The sequence below is a fragment of the Macaca thibetana genome, chromosome 18, assembly GCF_024542745.1.
Source record: "Macaca thibetana thibetana isolate TM-01 chromosome 18, ASM2454274v1, whole genome shotgun sequence".
In the NCBI taxonomy this organism is placed as follows: Eukaryota; Metazoa; Chordata; class Mammalia; order Primates; family Cercopithecidae; genus Macaca; species Macaca thibetana.
This window is the reverse complement of record NC_065595.1, coordinates 33,211,710-33,230,891: the sequence shown is the minus strand read 5'-3', so window position 1 is coordinate 33,230,891 and position 19,182 is coordinate 33,211,710. Positions and strand designations below refer to the sequence as shown.

General features: G+C 46.0%; 1 protein-coding gene across 10 annotated transcripts in view; it reads right to left on the bottom strand.

Annotated features, from left to right (window-relative positions):
* Positions 1-19,182, bottom strand: part of IER3IP1 (immediate early response 3 interacting protein 1) — a 1,095,035-nt gene that overhangs the window by 293,652 nt on the left and 782,201 nt on the right. The window contains exon 1 of one of the 10 annotated variants that reach the window (XM_050768200.1): positions 14,396-14,399. The exons of the other annotated variants lie outside the window; for them this stretch is intronic. The gene's annotated coding sequence lies outside the window, so the exon portion shown is untranslated. Of the gene's footprint in view, positions 1-14,395; positions 14,400-19,182 lie in introns of those variants that run through there. 10 annotated transcript variants of the gene reach the window in all.

The window sequence follows — 19,182 nt, the reverse complement described above, 5'->3', positions numbered from 1 at the left end:
AGCAAAGAATGTCTGAATTGTGACTGGCAAAATGTACTAATGTTTCTCTTCTCCCCTCATTAATGGAATATCAAACAAATGCTCAATGAAATATAATATTACAGGCTCATTGGCATTTTTTTAAAAACTTTTTTACCAGCTAGTTCATCATTTTCGCTTTTTCCAAGAGAGGCATTTCTGTTAAAGGGAGGGTTATAAAAATGCAGGCTAGTTTTGCACTAAATGAGCCCTCCCCACGCTGACTGTTCCTGGAGAACACTTCACCAACTAGGAAGTGGGTGTAACTGCAGGACCAGGAAGGAGACGGTTAACAGCCACCTTATGGACCTTCTAGGAGTTGAACTTGGAGTTCAGAGTCCTAGGTTGCTTGAGTGCCTGTTTTGTTTTTTTCTTAATTTAAGTTTGTGATTGACTTATGTGCACTGGCACTTTTAAGAGATTAGAATAAAACACAGTGAGAGTTCAGAACAAATGTAAATGGCCTCAAAGAAAAGTGGGGGGAATGACAATGATCTTTTTTAATGGCTGTAAAATGTAGGAAGGATAGATCATGAGCTCTCTGCATGGGGCCCTTGTCTGATCTCAATCCAGTATTGTAATTTAGACATGACTTTTTATTTAATTTCTGACTGAGAAAGGGAAATTAGAAAACAGCATTATCTCAGCTGCTTCGTTATAATGAACAATATTTCACAGTGCCAGCCCTGAAGTTACCTTCAGAACTTCTTTTATGAGGCCGATGTTGACTCCAGCTCTAGGAGAGCTTGAATTTCCCCACACACTTGAGGAGCAGTTGTTGCTTGAGGAACAGAAACGTAAGTATGGTTTTTAATTAGAAGCTGGTTTAAGGCTTAGGCAGCCCACAGGTTTGCAGGTAGGGGAAGGGAACAGAGATCATAAAATGAGGCACTGGAAGATACTAAAACCTGGACTAGTCTGTGCTGGACTTCCTTCCGTGTAAGTAACAGTCCGCTTCTAATCTCCCAACCCATTTATTTGTTTAATTTTTAAATCGGGGGGATTTATCCCATCTGTAATTAACCCTTGCATCTGGCCAGAGCAGAACTGCCTTCTGTCCCTTCTCTTCCCTGCTCCCAGCCACTAAATACATAATGGTCTGATAAATATTTAAACAGTGATGAGGGAGATAATGCAAGTAATCCATTAGAGCCGCCTGCCTGTGCTGGCACCGGGGAAAATGGGGGTGCTAAAGTGGATGGAGTAAGTGCTGAAATCCCAGGCTGAGCGGCAGGCTCCCTGACCGCAGAGGGCCCTGAGCACCGAGCCCGGCTGTAGATAGACCAGACATTTCAGGCCGAGGGAGCCCTTCCTCCCACTTGGCCTCCCTGAGCACATGTCCCTGTTCCCACAGTCCGTGTCCCTGCTGAGCCGGATGGGGTTGGGCCTGTATTCTGGAGTGGAGGATAACATGGGAATGGAGCTGGCATGAAGGATCGCCGAGGTATCTGGCACTGAGGGATCAGTGAGGTAGATTGGGATGCCTACACTGCTGTTGCTGTGGGGCCTCCAGGACAGCCCACTGCTAACCTCTAGAGCCAGGGCATCGGCAAGCCCCGGTTTGCACAGGACAGTTCCATGTTATGCCATTTGCCCAGCATAGTGGTGGACAGTGCCCCCTTTCACTTTCACGTATTCCAATTTGGATGATAAATTGTATGGTCACCCCACCTATAATTGTACGGTCACCTCACCTTTCTAATAAGATGCATTAGAATGATGGAGGGAGAAAGTGGTGAGGGGATGATAGCAGCACACTCCTCATAGCATATACCCCAAATGCAGCCATATATAGGGGTTCAAAATCCTACGCTTAACCCCAGGAGCCCTTCACCACACACATACACACACACACACACACACACACACTCACTTCCATCTCCAATCTCCTCTTGCATTTCACCTGTATCTCCCTCTTGGCTCACTGCGATCTCTCCTGATTCTAATGTTGGTAAACGCACCTTCTCACCCTCAGTCCCTTCAGGGTATAATCTGCGTCTGATCCGTTGCAGCATCCGCCATAGCTCCCAGCTCAATATTGACTATGTTTGTGGAGTGAATGAATCAATTGTGGTTATCTGTGATTATGTTAAATCTCTCCTATTATCTCAGAAGGTCTTTGACTGCAGCAAATATTTTTTGATTCATCTTTACCCAGGGTATTATTCATATATCCAAATACATATCCAAATAAAACTCCCTTTTCAGTGAATGCACCCATCCCAAAATAATTGTATATGCACTTCATGCATACTCTCCTTCAATACCTCCTCTCCAGCCTCAGAAAATAGAAATATCAAGTTCCCCATTTTTTATGATTTAATCTTTACTAGCTTTTTCTTAAGTTTTGCCTCTTTGGAACAAGTAGACAGTAAAAAATTCAAGATGGTCCCTATTATTCATTCAATTAATCCCTTCTATTCCTTCCCTCCATTTCATTCATCTATTTCATTTATTTCTTCATTCATTCAACATTCACTCATTAGATATTCATTGAATACTACATGCTGGGCTAAACCAGTTCCTGGTGTGACTTCAGACAAGTCCTTCTGATGCCTCAGTTTCCCCATGAGCAGAATGAATTAAATATTACGTTGCTGGCTTTAGAAACATCATCCGGGGTGTTCCTCTAGATCTGACATAAATCCATGGGTCTGCCTCCTTTAAGCTCCCCGGGGGCAAATCCAAAGAGTGAGCAGGGAAAGGGTCTCCAGGGGCTTCACACCCTCAAGTCTATTTGTGCATTGACTTTCCCTCCTGCCCCAACCCTGGGTCAGCTCGTGCTTAATGCCGGTGACTCTGCTCCTCTGGGGAGCTGCCTTGGGCCCAGCCCAGCTGCCCCATCCCTCCAGGGTTATGGGCCTCTATGGCCTTGACGTCAGTCCCCACCACTGCTGTGCCCTTGGGGCTTTTACTTTAGTGCTAGATGCCAGCAGCGCCCCTGCAGTCTCTACCACCTCCCCTTCTCAGAAGTGAACTTGCCTGGACACACAGGTCTTCATGTTCTGTCAGCAACTCTGAGGGTTACCTATCTGCTCACTGACAGTCACATTATCCTTATTCACACACACACACACACACACACACACACACACACAGAGGCAGATGCATATGAACCTGCGTTTGCAACACGCATGCACTGGTACATACATAAGGCTTGCAACTATTGCCCATAAAATCAACACATGCTTGTGCAACCATAAACTTCATGTGTGCACACATTTTATACACATATAGGCACACACATACACAACATGCACATGAGCATACACACCTAAAATCATGGAAAACATGAGATAGACACCAGTCTTTAGACATCTGCAGGACTCCCACGTGTAAGGCACTTTGCTATATGCTGTGTGGGACGCGAGGAGTGAGGATGTACACTTGTGCATGCGTATGCACACCCTGAACTTATACACCACCTTTCCTCACTCTCTTTAACACCCCTTCCTTTATTACTGGCATTGCAGGTGGCTGCTTACAGCAATTGGCTTTTGTTGCATGTATTTAGAGATGAGCCTGGACTTTTGCGCTAAAATAAAACTTCAATTTGAATCCGGAGCCCTCTTGTCCAAGATCTAAATGTTGCAGGACTGTGTGTTGGTGATGAATGCCCAGGTCCTTGGCATGACCACTTAGCTGAACACTGACCTCGGACATCAGAGGAGGCCACAGGTAAAGAAGCACTTTCAGTCCCTGGAGAGACAAGCATACCCACAACTACAGCAACAAGACAGTGCACAGCTCTGCAGTCAGATCGAGTCAAATGGTAATGATTAGTTAGGTGACCTTGGGCAAGCTCATATCAACCTTGCTAAGCCTCAGTTTCCTCATCTATGAAATGAGTCAATGATGGCCCTTCTTCATAGTGTTGTTGTGAGGACTGAAAAAGGATAATCTAAGTGTTAGCAGAGGGCCTGTCACAGTGTAAGTACCTAATAGAACTATCAGCTATTATTATCAGATGGAATATACACACAAAATATGCTGTCTGCATAGAAGGTAGAAGGGAGCAAGTGAACTCCTTACAGGGCTGGGAGAAGCTGGTGCATTCTCGAGTTGCTTCAACTTGATCTTGGCCTCTCTCTCTCCGCTTCCGTTACCTGTACTAGCCAGAGGCCACTGGCTTCTGAAAGGACAACACTTTTGGCTGAGTTATAAGGTCTTCACTGTGGAACTTCTTCATAAGTCTTTGGTGGTGTTTTCTTGGGCTGGGAGAAGCCTCTCCCCAGTGGAGAGGGCTGTCAAAGCTGGAGACCATTGTGACTTATAGAACCTTCTCCGAAGGCCTCCTTCCCTACAGAGATAAGCAGTGGAGTTGTTGGTGCTGCGAAGGCCACATGCATTAGGACAGGTGTGCAGGCCTATTTTTCCATCATTTGTCCACTTGGGGAACTGTAATTTACCTCGGTTTCCCCATCTCTGCAAGAATGTGGAATAAAATGCCGAGGGAGGTTTATACTTGTAATATTGGAAAATATGTATTTGGCCTGCCACATCATTTCCTGGTAGACAACTCCTAAAATCCTTAGAATCTCCAAAGTGATTCTTTGTATGATAATAAGTTGACTAATGGCTGGCAGTCTCCAACTAGCTTTAGGATGGGAGTTGGCCAGTGGAAAGACCAAAGCAGGATTAGAGGATTGGTACTTTCAGCTCCATCCCGTAACCTCAGGGGAGGGGTGAGGGTCTGAAAGTTAAGTTGATTACCAATGGCCAAGGACTTAATCAAGCCTGTATAATGAAGCCTTCATAAAACCTCCAAAAGACAGGATTTGGAGAATTTCTGGGATAGCCGAACATGCAGAGGTTCCCAGACGGTGGCACACCCACCCAAGGAGGGCATGGAAGCTCTTCGACCCTCCCCTGATACCTCGCCCTATGCATCCCATCATCTGTATCCTTTGTGATATCCTTTATGATGAACTAGCAAACGTAAGTGTTTCTCTGAGTTCTGTGAACCTCTTTAGCAAATTAATCACACCCAGACAGGCGATCATGGAAACCACAACTTGAAGCCAATTGGTCAGAAAGTTGGGAGGCCCGGACTTGAGACTGGTGTCTGAAATAAGGGTAGTCTTTGGGACCAAACCTGTTACAGTAGGTAACTAGTCAGGTATGAGCAGGGCAGGAGAGGGCTCTCCCGCCAACACACAACAGAAGTGTTGGGCAGCCATCAGGTGATGGTCAGGCGATTGTTAATTGTTTCTCTAAAGTAATAATTAATTGATCACAGCTGGCACTAGGGAACGGCAGTCTCCTAATAGCTGGAGATAGAAAACACCTGAAATTGATCAGCAGCTTCCCAATAAGATCTCAAGAATGGGGAGAAGTAACGCAAGATCCCAGAAGTATGCCAATGTATGAAACCCCAAGTCAAGCGGTCAAGACACTTGGTTTCTGAAGTTGCCTGCTTGGCTCTCTTCCAAGAGAACTTCCCTTCCTTTCTTTCCTTACCTTCCTTTCTTTCCTTTCCTTCCTTTCTTTCCTTTCCTTACTCTTCTGAAGCTTTTTAGTAAACGTCCACTCCTGCTCTGAAACTTGCCTTGATCTCTTTTTCTGCATTATGCCCTGCAGTCAAATTATTTCTTCTGAGAATTGAAGTTGCTGCAGAGCCGTACAGATTCACTGCCGGGAACTCAGATACCTTTCACTGGTAACAAACCCTCAACCTGTGGGGTCTGACACTATCTCCAGGTGGGCGGTGTCAGAATTGAATTGGAGGGCACCTAGCTGGTGCCCCCTGCAGAACTGATTGCTTGTTTGGTGTGTGGGGAAAAAAACCACACACATTTGGCCACAAAAGACTTTTGTGTTGATTGTTGTGGTGTGAGAGCAGAGGAAAGTACAGTTTGTGTTTTTCCACTCACAATCCTTGCTTTGGATGGATGATAGGACTTTGGTGAAACCCAGGGAAAAGCACCCAAGACCTTGACCAAAAAGTCAAACCTGTTACTAAACAGACAGACCGTCCAGCCAGCCAATCAAAAAGCAAAATGACCGAGCGGAGCACAGCCAGACCACACACAGCAAGGCAAATGCTGGGGAGTTCACCGAAGGCAGGACCAGGGCCATCGGGGCGGGGGTGCTTGGGTCTCTAATCACACCATGTGAACCTCTCTGCACACCCCAACATTGCTACTTAGGGCACAATGAACATTGTTGACAGCCTTCAAGGGGCACATAAAGTGCAAAGGGCCACTCTGAAAGAATTGGAGGAGGGAGAGAAGCAGTGTCCCCCTCCCCACCGCTCCCTGCCCCAAACCTACTCCAATAGCGTGTCTTGGTGATAAGAAGTGACAGGGCAGAGACTTGGGGCATGTGTTCCTGGGCTGACAGTGGGAGTTGCTATGAATTGAATATTTGTGTCCCGACAAATTTCTATGTTGCAACCCTAGTCCCCATGTGATGGTATTTGGAGGTGGGGCCTTTGAGAGGTAATTAGGGTTAGAAGAGGTCATGAGGGTGGGACCCCCGTGATGGGATTAATGTCCTTATAAGGAGATGAAGAGACCAGCACTTCTCAGTTTGCCACATGAGGATACAGCGAGAAGGTACCATCTGCAGGCCAAGAAGAGGGCTCTCGCCAGAACCTGACCATGCTGGCACCCTGATCTCAGACCTCCAGTTTCTAGAAGTGTGACAAACAAATGTTTGTTGTTTTGACTACCCAGTGTATGGCAGCAGTCCTCAACCTTTTTGACACCAGGGACTGTTTTCATAGAAGTCAGTTTTTCCAGTCGGGGTGGTGGAGGCAGTGAGAGGGATGGTTTGGTGATGAAACTGTTCCACCTCATTATTAGGCGTTAGATTCTCATAAGGAGCGCACAACCTAGATCCCTCAAATGTGTAGTTCACAATAGGGTGCATGCTCCTATGAGAATCTAATGCTATCGCTGATCTGACTGGAGGCAGGGCTCAGGTGGTAATGTGGTAATGCTCTCTTGCCTGGCACTTACCTCCTGCTGTGTGGCCCAGTTCCTAACAGGCCACAGACCGGTATAGGTCCATGGCCTGGGGGTTGGGGACCCCTGGTCTGTTCTATTCTGTTATAGCCCGAGATGACTAAGACAGGTGTGTATATATATCAGCCATGGCCAGCACTAACTGCAGCCTTCTCTTCTAGCCTCTTGCTCCTCTGCCAGAAGCTTTGTCTTTCAGCAACCAAGGGCCCACAAGACTCAAAGCAGCAATCTGGGGCCCAGAGTGTCTGTCTCAAAGCATTGTTATCTGGAGAGAGGCTCCAAAATATCCCAAGAGCAGGTGGGAACAGAACCTGGAGCAAAGCCTTCAGCCCTCAGTGTCGGCAGCTTTTCCTTTGGAGGGTGGTTGGGGACAAAGGTTTGGATCCCAGTGCACAGGTGGGGACTACCCAGAGCCATATGGCACAGAATAAGACTTCATTTCCTGGCCAGGACTTGTTGATGTGATATTAGAGTAGGCTGAGCCCTTGCTTCTGTGCAGGGCCACATCCATCCCTAATTGTGCGGGTGTGAGAGGTCTGTGGGAGTGCTTCCTGCCATTATAAACAGGAGCTCTTTCTTCCATGGAGTTTCACTAGCAGAAGCCCCTGAAATCTGCTGTTGCTTATTAACAAGGTAGTTGTTGTGTTGTGTCCAGTCTGGAAACTTAGTTTAGACTTGGGGATTAGTACAACTAGTTTCTAGTCCTGTAATAACAGAAATCTCTATCTGGATCCCCCAACTGGTGAGCTGGTTGGCTTTCCTGGAAACCATTGACAAGAAAGAAGACAGATCAAGCAAGGTGTACCTTGGATCCTTCCCACTTCTCTTTGCAGCCCTTTAGTGAGTTTGTCCCCCGTCCCCTTTTTTTTTTTGCCCTCCTGCAGGTCAAATCTCCTGAAGTCTGATCTTAGCCCTGTGCTCTTGAAGGAAATAATGTATACAGTGGTGCATTTCCAAGACAAAGTGTCTTGAATCAGCTTAGGTCAGTAAACTGCAGAAGAAACAGGATGTACTAGGCCCCTGCTTGGATAGCCAATGCCTACTTGTTGACCTCCCGCCCCACCACCCTGCCCCGCCTGAACCAAACTTAGTTGCTCTCACCTGAACCAAAGAAGTTTAGTCTAAAATGAAAGTTTACTAGCCTGCAAAATAACTCATTTTGTCTATTCTTATCAGCCTGCTCAGCTACTTAGGTCATCAGTCAAATAACTTGAAGAGCCCGTAAGTTAACTAGGATTGCAATATATTGTGGACTGCAACAAAATGCAGCAAGATAACCCTAAGAAAAACACCTAAAGCCCCTACCTAACAATCAGTAGGAAAGATTGTAACCCAATAGTACTCAGCCTATGAGGAACCGGGGGAGGGACCTGCTCACTAGGGGATAAATTGCTTGTTGTGACCACACTGGGTGTGCCTGCTCATCAGACCCCCGAACTTGCAAGACCATCATTACAAGTCCCACTTTCACTGTTCTCTGGGTCTCTAAGTCCATTCTTTGGGTTTGGATGGGTAAGTTCATTTCTCACACTCTGAACCACACCTTTACCATCAATGTCCCAGATTACTAGAGTTTAACTTCTACAGAGACCTTCCAGCTGGACTTATCTTAGAAAGAACCTGAGAAACGTTAAGTCCTGTTAAGCTGTAAAATTTTATGAGGCTGTAACGTGCAATTCCTTCCTGTGGTTAATTACATATTGATAGAGTCAAAGTCTAACCAAGATGGCAGACTTCCCAAGTAACAGAATTTTAGGCATCAAGAAGTAATAAGTCAGGAGTCTCTAGATAATCTTGGCAGACATTTTATGCCTTTCAGACAAGTCCTAGTTAGGGTTTCCTTCCCAGTGCAGACACCATCAGTTTGCTTCTTGGTGTCAAATAAAGCTCCACCTGTAGCTCAATGGCCCATTGCTTATAACCAAAATAGAAAGGAGAGAGACCAATGCTGTTGAGTCCAGTACTACTTGGTGAGGTCAGGGATTGGAGAAAGTTTTCTTATATATTTGCACAATGCACCTGGATCAATAAACAGGTTTTTTAAATTATTCATTTTACAACTCAATAAAGCTTAATTATGAGAAAGCAGGAAGACAAGCAGAAGCCATGCTCACATAATATTGTATTCCTCGCAGCAATTCCTGCGGGGCCTTCACACTTGCATCAAAATGTAGAACAAACCAAATTACGGGGACTATTCAAAATTCATTTAAAAACATCATTGAGGAGCATCATAATAAAAACACAATGAAAAAGACAAGCTTGGGTTGTTAATTTGTAGCACTGTGTGTGTTTATGGGGGTCTGTATGCATGCATATGTGTGGGTGTGAGGTACATGTGGCTTCATTAGCTTTGCAGGGAGTAGCTGAGACCAAGGGCTAGAGGGTTTGAGGCAATGGATTGGACTAGCCTGGCCCAAAGGGGACCTGGAGAGGGGTTGGGGACTGTTAGGAAGTACCTCCAGCCCTGTTTTCTGTTTGGCCAAAGGTCAGCCAGGCAGTGTTGGGGCTTGAGTCCCAGATCAGTATCTGGGTGGTGGGGGATGGTGGGCAGCCCAGGGGTTGGGCTAAGGGAGTGCCCAGTTGTCTGCCTCTCACTCGCTATGTTTGCCCAGGTGAGCCTTCCTGTCCCCATCTGCAGACAAAGAGCCCCATGTTCTGATTCGCTGTGGTTCCAATAGGGAGCACCCAGTAAGTGCTGATGGCTCAGGGGCATTTCATCGTGTGCCAACCACCAGTTGACAGCTGAGTGCCTGTCATTCAAACCCAGCAGACTCTGGTGTGGGTGCCTGTCCTGTGAGGGGCTCTGACCCTTTGTCAGAAGCACACTCAGCCTTTTCTGGATCTAGGGTGCCTGACTTCTTGGTCTTGGAACGGAAGCACTTGTACCTACAGCCTTAGTTTAATTCCTGCATCTTGGACTCCTCTCACCCTACTTCAGCTTCTCTCTCACCAACTTCCTGCTTCCTTCCTCCTGGGCCTGCCCTGCCCTTTTGTTGCCCAAGCCTTAATATGTTGGATTGAAGTTAATGTCACCCCCATCCCCAAATCCCATGTGGCCACTTTTCCTGTTGGGACTTTGAGCCCATTGCTTTGGGCCTCAGTTTACTCATCTGGAAATCGGTGTCATTAAGTACACCTTCCCTCCCTCCAGGAGTGTTTCCCGAATTCTCTTAATTAAGTAAAGAGCTTTGAGATACTTAGACAAAAGGTGCACTAGAAGTGCAAATTATTATTCATTCTTAGTGAACCCTTCTTGGGAGATAATTTACTCCTGATTCTGAAGGGAAACACAAGGGACCCCAGGGGAGGAGAAAATGACAAGGATGGTTTTTTTGTTTGTTTGAGGGGAGTGGAAGAGAAGGGGAGGTTTTTATATGTGATTATTCTCTGGTAGGCTAATAGAGAATTAGCCAAGCATTCTTTCCCCTGCTCTGCGGTGCTGCCTTAGCCAGTAATGTTCACCCATGAAAGTGCAAAGGTGGACAGCTGCAAAGACAGAATGATTTTTAGATTCCAATTGCAATCTGGTTTCAGGACAAGGAAGTCATCAGTAGTAGAGAGAGATGGAGGAAGAGAGAAAGAAGGGGAGAGAGGAGAGAGAGAGGGAGAGCAAGGAAAGAGGGAGAGAGAGAAGAGACAGACTCAGGAAAGAGAGGGAGAGAGAGGAAAGAGGGAGAGAAGAGAGAGGGATGAGAGGGAAAGAGAAAGAGGGATGAGAGAGGCAGAGAGAAGAGAGGGATGAGAGAGGGGCAAAGGGGAGAGAAGAGGAGAGAGATGAGAGGAGGAGAGAGGAAAGGGAGAGAAAACAGGAAAGGGAGAGGAGAGGGAGAGAAAAAAATGAGGGAAGATAGGAAGAGAGGGAGAGAGGAAAGAGGGTGAGAGAAGAGAGAGGGAGAGAGGAATGAAAGATGACAGGGAAGAGAGGGAGAGAGGAATAAAAGATGAGAGGGAAGAGAGGAGGGAGAGAGAAACGACAGAGGGAGAAGAAAGAGGAAAGAGGGAGAGAGAAGACAGAGGAAAGAGGAAGGGGTAAGAGATGGAGAGGGAAGGAGAGAGACAAAGATTGATTTTCAGTGTGTATTGTTACCACTGTGGGTACTCCAGGAGAGAAGACACACGGAGAGGGCTATTTATTGGGACTTCCAGCTGTTCCGTATGTATTTCTCAGCCAGATTCTAGGCCCCTGGGCACCCTTTGAGTTTCCTTCCAGTTCTGACCACACCTGGACTTCCAGCAAGCTTCCTTCCCTCCCCTTTTCCTTCCTGGGCCCAGACCTGAGCCAAAGTGTAAAGTTTGCATATTTCATCTACAGTGCTCTTGCCTCCCTACTTTACCAACCCTCCACCTGAGACCCCATTATCTCCAACCAGGCCCATGGTTATCTTCCCCACTCCCTTCAAACACCTCATCTCAGGAAATGTGTGCGTGCATGTGTGTGTTTGCAGAGGGTACATGATTTATTTCATTCACATGAGGGTAAATGACCCAGGGCAATGCAACTGGGTTTCTTTTTTCAGGGGTATTTGTACCTCAACAGAGATCAACTTCTATAATCAAACAACCTACTTTTGGGACCTAGAACCGGGAAGGAGGAAGGAATGGGAAGGAGCTTTAATTATTTCCTTTCTATGTCTTTGTATAGTTTGACATTTTTTCCAGTGAAGATGCATGATTTTTATTATCAGGGTCTCCTATCTCAAGTAGATGAACAAGTAGCCTAAAGAGGACATTTAAGGCATCAGCCAGAGGCAGTTGGCCATTCTTCTCCTTGACAGTTCCAACCCTCTGAAGCCACCTGCCTGCCATGGGAGCTGCTCCTGGGCTGAACTGTGAAGACAGGAGGTTGGTCAGCAAGGCTGGAGAAGGGGGAAGTAAGCCAGGTGGGGCAAATGGGGAGAGAGCCAAGAAACGCCTCCTGAAGCCCTTGTAGAATCTGGATTTTTGGGAGGCATTGAAAGTCTCCCTGCAAGATAAAGAGCAGCTGGGGCTTCATAACTGTGAGACATGTGAATTCCACAAAGCTGTGGAAGAAACATTCTACCTGAAATGAGTGCCTGCTCTGCATTGGCAGGATTTGCAGAGTTTCTGCCCCTGGAGAGACAGAACTACAGGATGACTTTGGTTGTCCCATAGGTGGGCTCTGGAGGCAGAGGGCCCAGATTTGAATTGCAGTTTTATCACTTGCTTTCTAGTAACCTTGGGCAAGTTATTCAAGCACTTTGGACCTCAGTTTTCTCATCTGTAAGGGGGAGTAATAGTAGCATCCACTTCACAAGGATGTTGTAAATTATTGCAATCTTGAACTGTACCTATTAGGAGAGACCTCACGTTAATTAAGCACCTTCTATGTCAAGCATTGTTTGGGTGATTTACCTGTTTACATACTATCAACAGACATTTTTGAGTGGTTAACTTGTGGTTGACTTATTTTTTAAAATTGTCAAGCATTTATTGAGCACCTGCTACATGCAAGAGGTAGTGGGGAATCCAGATACATGTTAAGAGAAGCCCCTTGCGATGTAAACAAAGAAATAAGTTGGTTCTAAATGGGGTGTCAGCCTTCAAAGAAGGATTTTATGCAGTTTTATCTTGACAAAAGAGACTTGATTAATTGACCTCTTAAGGACTCTTCCAGCCCCTGGTTCTGCAGTACAGTGTGATAAGAGAGGAAGGTAAATTATTTTCATGAATGTGAAGCTTTGCCAGCTTTGCTTATCTTTGTTCATTTCACTAAGACAGTATTAATAATTTGAACTCTTAAGCAGCTTCTATATTCCACCAAAGCAAAGACTTTTCAGTTGATTTTGTAAAATATCTTATTTTACTTCACTCTCATGATGATTCATAACAAAATAAAAAAATGAGTTATAACCAAACTGGATTACTAGTATGTAACCCATAGCATTGCTTAATTTGGTTTGCTATTAAAGTTTTAATAGAAAATATAATTTGATTGCAATTTAGAAATAAAATTTGATTTCCATATTATAACTAATATGAATAATAAGTCCAAAATGTCCAATATACTTAGGCATTTCTATTAACACAACGAATATGTTTCAGATGCTTCCAGCATACTAATTCAAAGTGTCATTGTCTCCTTGTACTCACAGGTTAGCTTTCCTGAGTGCTTACTGACCTCACCCAGGCAGCCTTTACCAGCAATTAGTTCTCAGCTGTATTAGCCCTTTGGAGTGCCACAGTAATGAAACTGTTATGCCTCTTTAAATGAAGTTGGCTTCTGGTGCCTGGCTGAATTGCTCTCCTAAGAGTGCCCCTTTCTCTGTGTAATCTGAGGTTGTTGGTAGCTCTGCCATTCTTGTCTCTGGGCTGGGACCTAGAGCTCATTTACTCATAATACTTGCCATTTCCAGATCCACAGGCTTGTTCTGTCTCACCAGAAGGGGAGAGAATATGTGCTTTCCTTCCCTCATAAACAACTGCTATCTATCCATTCATTTATTCATTCATCAATAACTATGAATGGAGAGCCTACTATATGCCAGTACTGTGTTAGATGCTGTGGTTACCATAGTGATTAAAAACAGATACAGTACCTACTCTCACAAAATTGAGTAATCATAACAGAGAACACATAAATGCTTGCTATGGAAAAGTAAAATATGGTTCTAAAAGAGCAATAACAAAAGGAAGCTGTCCAAGTTGGATTTCAGGGGAGGGTTTCCTTTCAGAGGCTAAAATCCAAAAAATGAGTAAGAGTTATAAAGAGAAAGCCAAGCTGGGGAATGCATCAGCCATGAGCCAGTGCCCTGTGTGTGCAAGCAGGCCACTCTCAAGATAGGTTGAGAGGGATTGTGGAGGAGGGATGTATTACAAGATGAGGCTGGGGGACAACCAGGCCATGCTGAGCCTTGCTGGCCAAGGGATGATTTTCTGTATCTTAAGAACAATGGGAAGGTCCTGAAGGGTTTAAGCCACATGGCTAAGTATGCATTTTGCAAAGATCACTCTGGCTACAGTTTGGAGAATGGACTAGAAGGATATAAAAAGGGAGGCTGAGAGACCAGTAAGAAAGTGTTTGCGGAATCCAAGCAGGTCACAGCAGCTTGGACTAAGTTGGTGGCAGATGGACAGAAGTGAAATGGATGAAGGATTGGAGGTGAAAGGCAGCAAGGGAAGAGAGATGTCTAAAATGGCCTCCACCAGGTTCACTGATCAAACTCCCTCCAGTGGTGCTGCTGTCTGGCTGCTCTTCTACTGTCAACCCATGGCCCACCCTTGAACTCAATTTGAGCTCTGCTCAACCATCTTCCTTGCCACTCTCCCTCTCCTGATTCTGCTTAGTTATTTTCATGGGAATTTTGAAGACATTATATTAAACATTGATTTGTTTGTTGCCTGTTCTCTCCAGTGGAATGTGAACCTCATGAGGTCATGAATCTCTGCCCCACCATGCCCGGAATGTTGTCTGGCACATGGCAGCCTCTGAAAAATGAACGAATGAATGAATGAATGATGCTAGGCCGCTGCCTCATACAATAAGGTAGCATCATGGTAGCATCATGACTCAGAAAGAGATGACTGGAATGGGACTAGGTTTGGGTCAGGCGAGTGGGAGGGTTATTGTGTTCAGGCTCAGTGTGGATTTGGTGCACACTGATGCTTAGTAAAGCCTTCATGGATCTGCCAGTTATTTCAAACTTCTGGGTCTCCTTTTATTGAATACCGAGTATATGCTAGTGTTTCGGGGTCTGAGAGCAAAGGGGACACAATATCTGCCCGTTTTCAAAGGTCCTGAGTTAGTAGTCCCCACTGACTTTGGTTGAAGTGCCTGATGGTATCCGAGTTGGGAAGGCTGGCGTTGGTCATTCCTGGAGAGTGTGGGCAGTCAAAATGCCAGGGCAGCAGGCATGATTCTAACTCCCTTCCTGTCTCTTGCTCATTGCAGGGATCCCCAAGGGACCAGAGAGCATTGATTGGGTGGCTTGTGAGCCATCTGAACTTTTTGGCATTTTGAGGAGGTGGGCAAAGAGAACAAGAACATAGTTGGGATCAATTTTTAGCACCTCCCTGCCTGGGGTCCTGCTCCTAGTGATGGAATGTGACACGTCTCACCCTTAAACATTGTCCACACGTGGGATTTCAAGAATCCCCCCAGTCCGAAGGTCAGAGTTCACTGAGCTTGTCTTCAATTCCTCGAGTATGGCGGGAGCAAGGGAGGAGCCAGCCTCGGAGGAACAAGTACCTGCTGAATGCTCAGGCACAGGCTCAGAGGACAAGCAGGGAACAGCTCTGGGCCTGCAGTATAAGGCAAGGACACCGTTATGGGAAGTGGGGCACAGGGTCAGAGGAGCAGAAAGTGGGCGTGACTTGATGTTCATCTGCACCGATTCCCCTAGACCCAGGGCAGAGTTGACTCTAGAACCCAAGGGGGTCAGCGGAAGCAGAGATGGATTGTGAGCAAGAGGCTCTAGTCATGTGGGCTGGAAGGCTGCTAGGACCTGAGTCAGGCAAGACAGGTGCCTCTTCAGGAACAGTTAACTATGGCCCCTGAAACTGCATCCTTGGCACCTCAGGGCATAAACGAAATGAAAACCAAATAAAAAACTGTCTAGAAAGTGGAGTCCCATAGAGATGAATTGCATCCTGCACCTATTGCCTGGTTTCCTGTGGTGTTTCTTTTTACTTCCCACCCCACCCCACCTTCTAGGAGCTAAGGCTTATTGCCATAGCTGCTGTATGTGATTACCTGGAGAAGCAGCGATTGGGTAACCTCTGGGGCTTTGTACAGGCCACAGTTTTCTCCTCTAGAAAATGAAATGAACTATCCCCTGTATCCCTCACAGGGGCTTTCATAGAAGTGATAAAGTGATTAGAAAGCAACCGTCAATTCTCAACAATATGGGGCCTCACCCAACTCCTTCCTCTGACACTGGGCCAGAGCAAGGGCAAGGGGTGCCCTCATCAATAGGCAGGGGGCTCTCATCCTTCACTTTTTGGGACACCTGGAATTAAACAAGAAATATGAGTCTCTCTCACAGCAGGCACTCCATAAATATTCAATACTTCCCTCCTAGAAGGATTTGGAAGAGATTCTGGGTTAGCTCAGAGTTGCAATGGGTGAGGAAGGGACCCATTAGGCCCCAAGGGGCTAGGCTAGTGGGCTCCAGGGGACAGAGATTGGGAGGCTGCTGCGGGCCTGAGGGTGCCCTGACTCTCCAGGGCTGAGGCTGTGTTCTGTCCTCCAGTCCTGCTTCCCCTGTGTGGAGGCTGGGTGCTTAATATTATTATTAGGAGGGGGACACAATGAACCTGCCCCAGACCTGGCTCACAAGTGTATGGGTGCAGTCTGCAGGATCTGTTGAGGTGGAGTCTTGCCCCAGGTTCTTAGATAGTGCATTCCCATGTGTGGCCAAAAGCCATCATGTATGCAGCCCCTGCTTGGCTGGGCCACATTCTGGGTCATTAATATTTTCCAGCCCTCGGCTTTGTTAATTCTGTTCCTCCCAGTGAATGTTCACCTTGCTATACTCTGTGCATTGGATCCAGCTCAGGCTCTCCTTCTGCTCTAAGATGTTTCCTTTGGGAGCTTCTTCCTCCCATGGTTCTGAAGTTGGTGCTATGGCAGAGTGGTTGGGCACACAGACTCTGGAGTCTGAGTGCATGGGTTTCAGTCCTTGCTCTGCCACTTGCTAGTTGTGTGGTGTTAGGCAAGTTCCTTATGCCTTCTCTGCTTCAGTTTTCCCATCTCTAAATGGGTGTACTGAGAGTTCATTCACACAGGTGCAAGGAGCAGTGCTTAATGTTATTATGAGAGGGGACACTATGAATCTGCACCAGACCTGGCCTCAACACTCGCCTAACTGCCTGCCTTCCTACAACCCAGGTGTTGGCCACTTGCCTTCTTTTCTAACCATGGTGACCCTGGGGAAGTTTTACACTATTCCTGTGGTTGAAAAGCCCCAACTACTTCCTTTACCATAGCCCAAGGAGCTTCTGCATGCAGTGCCAAGTGATGAGGAGAGACCACAGCATCTGCACTGACTAGCAGGACTGGCAGAGGCTCTGGCCAGGGGACATGCCCAGGTCATGCCTCATGGGGTGGGCTTGGATCACAGAGAGAAAAGAGACAAGATAGAGACAAAGGAGACAAGATAACCTGCTCTTTCTCTTCACACATTCTCATGGATGTTCTGAGAGGCGGTGGTTTTGTGTGGCTCCTCTGGAAATGTCTTGCGAGACCGAGCAGTAAGCTGTGCTTGTTGTATGCCCAGAGTGGCTGGCTCAGTCATGCCCCTCTCATTTTACACTCCCTGCTCCCACTTTGCTTGGCTCTCCCTCACTTGCCCTTCCCTGGGATTGCACCCTCCAATAAACCCTAGCAATCGAGCCTTTGCCCCAAGTTCTGTTTTCTAGGTTACTCTGGCTAAGGCAAGAATCTTATTAATATAAGATTTGTTTAGTGATCTTTTACAAGGCACGTGTCTTTTTGCCTAACTAGAGGATAATCTCTTTGGAGTATACAGGAGGCTATACTTTCTCTTGCCTCTCATGTTTCTTAGCAAAATGGTGGACCTAGAGTTTCCTGATGGTTTAATTGGCCCCATCTGTGATTATTCAAATCAGCAGGTCTGAGCCCAGTGTGAATACAGCAAAGTCCACTTACCTGGGACTTGGAATGACCCGTACTGATCCCACTCTGAAATCTCAGGCGCCTACAGCCCATTCTCAGACTACAATCTCTGTATAGCTCTTTCTGTCTCTCATTTTCCCCAAATCTTCTAACCCTTCACCTCCACAGTTGGAAGACATGTTCACGTCATTCTCATTTACCAACCAACCAGACTGAACCAAGCCCTCACTCAACCACACATCCTCCTTCTAGGTTTTATCCTATCTCACTCTTGCCCTCCACAGCCAAGGATTTGCAAGGTCTCTTGCCCTCATTCCCTCATCACTGCCCAAATTCCTCACAACTTATTGCAGTCTGTCTTATACCCCGTCTAATCCATTGAGCCTCTCCTTGCTGGTCACCATTGAATCCAGTGGAGATATTTGTTCTTACTTGACTTGCTTGAATTCTGTTGTCATCCCACCCTTTTAAGCATTCCATCTTTTTTGAAACTCTTCCTCTCTTGATTTGTGTGATTCCACGATCTCTCTGTTTCCCAACTACATCTCAGGCAGCTCCTTCTCATCCTCCTTTGCAGCCTTGCTTCCTCCACTCACACCTGAGCTGTTGGCATTCCCCAATACTTGTTCTTTTCCATGTAACATTTGATTATCTCCTTCACACTGTGGCCTTAGTTATCACAGATGTGTTGATAGGTCCTGAATCTCTGAGTTCAAACTGAGCACCAACCTATCACTCACCTGCCTGCAGATGTACTCCAAGCATATCATCCAACTTGTCCAAACAGGATTCTCACTTCTCCCTGAAGCCTGTCTGACCCTCGCCTACCTGAACACCACCATTCAGTGAAGAATCTATGCCCAGGACACTTTTATGCTAGACTCTACCTTCCTTTTCAGCTCCCCTTGCTAAACATTCAGAAAGGTCTGCAGCCTCTATCTCTGTGATCACTACCTTAGTTCAGGCTCTTGTCCCTGGATCATGGCAATAATTGTCAACTGATTACTTTGTCTCCAGACTATACTTTCCCTTTGATTCTTATTTCCACTGCCACCAAAGTACAGATGCTCCTTGATTTATGATGTGGTCCTGTCCCAATAAACCCATTGTAAGTTGAACATATTTCAAGCAAAAAATGCATTGAATACACCTAACCTACAAACATCATAGCTTAGCCTAGCACACCTTAAGTGTTAAGGCTACCACTTACATTAGCATACAGTTGGGCAAAACCATCTAATGCAAAGCCTATTTTATAATAAAGTGTTGAATATCTCATTCAATTTGTTGAATACTGTACTGAAAGTGAAATAAAGAATGGTAGATGGGTACTTAGAGTATGATTTCTACTGAATGTGTATCACTTTTGTTTAAGTTGAACCATCAGCGGCCGTCTGCAATCTTTTAAAATCCCACACCAGATTTTGGCATGCCTTTTCTTAAAAGCCTTCAATTGCTGACTCCAAAAGCTTTCAGTTTGAAGTTCAAATTCCTGAGCTTCATGCTACAAGGTCTTTTGTGGTCTGCCCCTTGCCCAACTCATTAACCTTATCTCCTCATTCTTCTGCCTACTTTTCTCCAGCCAAATTGGAGTTTTTC